The sequence below is a fragment of the Ostrea edulis genome, chromosome 2 (assembly GCF_947568905.1).
Source record: "Ostrea edulis chromosome 2, xbOstEdul1.1, whole genome shotgun sequence".
In the NCBI taxonomy this organism is placed as follows: Eukaryota; Metazoa; Mollusca; class Bivalvia; order Ostreida; family Ostreidae; genus Ostrea; species Ostrea edulis.
In genome coordinates this window covers 65,186,510-65,191,643 of record NC_079165.1, presented here as the reverse complement: position 1 = coordinate 65,191,643, position 5,134 = coordinate 65,186,510, and positions in this window count along the sequence as shown.

Sequence of the window (5,134 nt, the reverse complement as noted above, 5' to 3'; positions counted from 1 at the left end):
GCGAGGATCACAGAAATAATTTTTCGTTTCTTAGAAAGCACGATATGAGTAATTTATACTTATAATATAAATGTGTATGCGGTGGGTTTTCTTCTTCAGTAAAACAAGTACTAAATATAGTATGCATTGCTAAATGATGATGAAATGTATATTAGGGCCTATAGGCCATAGGTGCTTGGGTCATAATATATGAAATATACATATATGGTACTTACATATATTACATCAAATAATGTCTCGTGTTATGTACATTGTCTAAGCTCATACTACTAGTATTACTGTATATTATGTGAGAACCATATGAAACCATATTTGCACATATCCACTCATTATAAACATGACATGTTGACCTAGTACCAATACACCGTCCCGTGGTATCTTTTGCATTATTATATACTTTCAATTTCATCTCTTCTTTTTTCTTTAAAAGTTTGCGTGCATATATCACACGATATATGCCCGGAAACATTCCGGCCCGCAAACATTACGTCACAATCAAATTTCTACGCCGTTAATTATCAAATTTTTCGTGTTTTTCATCTTTTACTCAGTTAAACTGATAAAGTTATTGTTAAAAATAAAATTATTGTTAGTTTCTAAATGAAATTGAAAGTATATAATAAAAAGGTTATAGACTTTGTATGGGAAATATGACGACCTCGTTTTTTGTCGCGAACGGACCTCGCAAGCTCGGTCCGTCTTCGCGCCAAATACTCGGTCGTCATATTTTCCCATACAAAGTCTATAACCTATAATTACAGTGGAGTATTAATTATATGTACTTATATACTACCTTTACTATTATTACATGTAGTGTTGTTATGTACATGTATATATTTTTTATTTTATTTTTTGTGTGTGTATTTCTGACTTTTGCATTAGGATACACGGTGGTACTTGCATGTAATACAAATAAGTATTATATCATGTTCAAAATGTCTCGTGTATGAACATTGCTCATACTAATAGTGCATATTTTGCTCTTGTTTCGTTCTTTTCTTTTTATCATCATTTTTTAAAATAAATATTGCACGTTGAAATGTTAAGATTCATGTATGCTGTATGCCCGAGAGGGCCCTAATTTAGAAATAAATCATATTCTATTCATATGTGAATATTTACATATGTATAAAGTTAGATATGTATTCATATATTATGACCCAAGCACCTGTGGCCTAGACCTATATATGATCGTCACTTATCCTATATTTTCGAGGGGCGTTTTAAATAACATGGACTCCGTTCTGTTATAATAACCAGTGAGGGTATGTTTTTTTAAAGGACTTATTTTGAATTATTTTGGACTTCAGGGGTAAGCAAGACGTTGTTGACATGTATTAGAAATATTTTCAATGAAAAAAAAATTAAATCAACTCATGTATAGCTTATTCGGAGAGGGGGGGGGGGTCCTGAACCCAAGCACCTGTGTGCGGCACATCACACACGCGGCCGCCCGGAAATGGGGGGGGGGGGGGGGGGGGATGTGTGTCTGAGCGCCCAATGCATCAGATGTATAGCATATGTATGGCATAGCCTTACCTCTCGACTTCTCCAAAGAGAATAGAAGGTATACATTCAGTTACGTCCCTACCTAGACGTTCGACAATCTATACCTAAAGACTTGGGCTTCTGCATTTTTTTTTTTTTTCTCTCAAGATGAAACCGAAACACGCAAACTGCCAATCTGATTAAAATCAGATCTTTGATCCGCTCCGTTATTGTTACACATGTCACTACGCAAAGCGACATATTAACAATAACGGAGCGGATCAAAGATCTGATTTTAATTAGATTGACGCAAACTGCCTCCTTCTCGATGATGTACATGCGCTATAACTTGCAAATATTTTCAATCATTGTTATGTTGTCACACAATTGTTATTTGTATCCATTCTCTGACATATTGGAATGAAACAATCCAATAAGTTGAAAACTGTCCAATAATAGCAATGGTAAAAGCCTGGGAAAAAAAGGTTTACCGATTTCTATTTCATACTTTTCTGAGTATCCCATGTCCTTATTTTGTTGTTGTTGATTTTTTATAGGGAGGCGTGCAACATTTTATTGAAACACCGTTATTTTTAATAATTACCTGTATGAGTTGAGTGGACATACTTTAAAACTGTCAATATATCAAAGACAACTTAGAACGCCCTCTCCTAAATAGCGAAATACCGAAATGTTTAAGGAGGTATGCTACACCAGAGAAATTTCATTTGGATGAAAAGTGGAGGTTATGTACAACACTATTTTGAAATTGAAAACTTTCAAATTTACTTTATTTAGTCAAAAAATGCAGTTTTAGTAGAAAACAATCTCAACAAAATTTAAAACCCCTGCTGGTCTCGAACACACACACAGCAGTTGACATGGATTTCTTTCTCTCTCTCTCTCTCTTATTGATAATCTTTCATTTCAGAATTGCGGTTACGGGGGGGGGGGGCACTATATGAGGCAGGGGGTCTGGGGTGAAGCCCTGGTGGGGGCCCAGGGGGCAAAGTCCCCGGAAGCTCCTGGATTCTACAGATTTTATAGGGCTTGAAATATCTCTCCTACTAAATCATTGGTACTATTTTCTATCATTTTTAAGAAGGTAAAATTAGAATATTACGCAAATTTTAAGGGTTTTTGGAAAAACTTAAGTCTCCCAATAAAGTAATTCAAGAAATCAAAAGATTTTGTCATCTATTTCTCCGGGAGTGGAAGAAATTATTGTTTCTTTTATCGTTTAATATCATTTTTCTAAACAAGATTCCACGATTTACCTTAAATTTGAAATTTATAGGGGGGCGGGGGGTGCTGGCTGCGTCCTTCCCCCTTAAATCCGCCACTGCATTTATGTTCGATGATATTGTTAATTATATTCGATAATTTTTCATTTATATTCAATGATCTTGTTCAATTTATCGAATATAAAAAGATTATCGAATATAAATCAAGATTTATCGCACATAATTAAAAATGTTCGCATATAAATATCATACAGATTATCGAACTGTTCGCATATAAATATTAAGATTATCGAATATAAATCAAGATTTTCGCATGTGAATACCAAGATTATCAAATATAAATCAAGATTTGTCAAATATAAATCAAAATTTTCGCATATGAATATAAAAATTATCGAATAAACATCAACATTTTTGCATATCAATATCAAGATTATCGAATATACATCAAATTTTTCGCATATCGATATCAAGATTATCGAATATACATAAAAAATTTCGCATATAAATATTAAGATTATCAAACATGAATAAAGATTTTCGCATAACAAAATTATCGTTTGCATAATATTGCAACGTTTTACAAGCTATACCCAAAAAGTAGTACACGAGTATTTACTACATGTACATATAATATGTCCATTTTCCATTCTAAAGATGGCATTCTTAATAAATCATTTCTATGACTAGGAGTGGACTATTTTACACAAGAGAAAAGAGTTGTTTGCCTGGTTGTATTTTGCTAAACGTCCCGCTAGATAATTTTTTACTCATGGAGACGTCACCATTGCCGGTGAAGGGATGCAAAATTTAGACCTATATATGCTCGGCACTTGTGGCTTTGAGCAAGGAGGGGTCTTTATCGTGCCACATCTGCTGTGACACAGGACCTCGGTTTTCACGGTCTCATCCGAAGGACTGTCCTATTTAATTGCCTTTTAGGACCAAAAAAAGGGGTACTAAGGACCCATTCTATCCCGGATCCTCCCGGGACCAAGAGAAAGTGAAGTGGTAGGCATCTAAGTATGTTTTACAACAGGAGCACAAAGGATTACATATAAATAAATCATGCAGTTATGTCTCCGTCTAGAGTGTATTACGTTCCAGTAGCATTTTCCGTGAGAAAAATATTTTAGTTACAAGCTTCCTTTCAGAGGAAACACATTTGCATTTTTGCTGGATCGGTGCACCGTGACCTACTTTAAGGCTAAAAGTAGGTCAAACAGTTTTCTAGACTTCTTAGCTCACCTGAGATGAAAGTTCAATTGAGCTTTTCTGATCGCCTGTCGTCTGTAAAGTTTTTATATTTTCGGCTTTTTCTCCAGAACCACAGGGCCAATTTCAACCAAACCTGGCAAAAAGCGTCCTTGGGTGAAGGACTTTTAATTTTGTTCAAGTGAAGGGCCATGCCACCTTCAAAGGGGAGATAATCACAAAAATGCAAAAATAGGATGGGGTCATTTAAAAAGTTTCTTTTCAAGAACCACTGGGCCAGAAGAGCTGAAATTTACTACCTGACATAGTGTAGATTCAAGTTTGTTAAAATCATGGCCCTCAGGGGTAGGATGGGACCACAATAGGGGATCAAAGGTTTACATACAAATATATAGGGGAAATCTTTAAAAATCTTCTCAAGAACCACTGGGTTAAAAAAGCTTACATTTAGGGGGACGTTTTACTTACAAATATATAGGAAAATCATTAAAAATCTTCTCAAGAATCACTGGGCCAGAAAGGTTAACATTTACACGAAAGCTTCCTGACATAGTGCAGATTCAAGTTTGTAAAAACCATGGCCCCCGGGGGAAGGGTGAGGCATAATAGGGGATTAAAGTTTTACATACAAATACATATAGAGAAAATCTTCTTCTCAAGAACCATTAGGCCAAAAAAGTTTACATTTGTATGAAAGCTTCCTGACATAGTGCAGATTCAAGTTTGTAAAAATCATGGCCCCCAGAGGTAGGTTGGGGCCACAATAGGAATCAAAGTTTTACATGCGCACAGGGAAACTCTTCAAATATGGGCCAAGGTGACTCAGGTGAGCGATGTGGCCCATGGGCGTCTTGTTTTCTTTACGGATATACAGATATGTAACTGCCTTGAAATTTAGTCACAAGCTTCCTCTCTGAGGAACACAAACACCGTACGGCATTTTTGGGGTCTTTAATAATTGGTGCACCGTGACCTACTTTAGGACTAAAAGTAGGTCAAATAGTTTTGTGGACATTTTCTCATTATGGATACAGATATTGCACTGATATTTTGTCATCACTGTCCGACGGGTGTATGATGGTACCGTTGTGGTACTCTTGTTGACATTTGTCAATCTAAATATAAATCAAATTCAGATCTTCTCTAGTGTAACGGTTAGAGAAGATATGATTTTAATTAAATTGGAT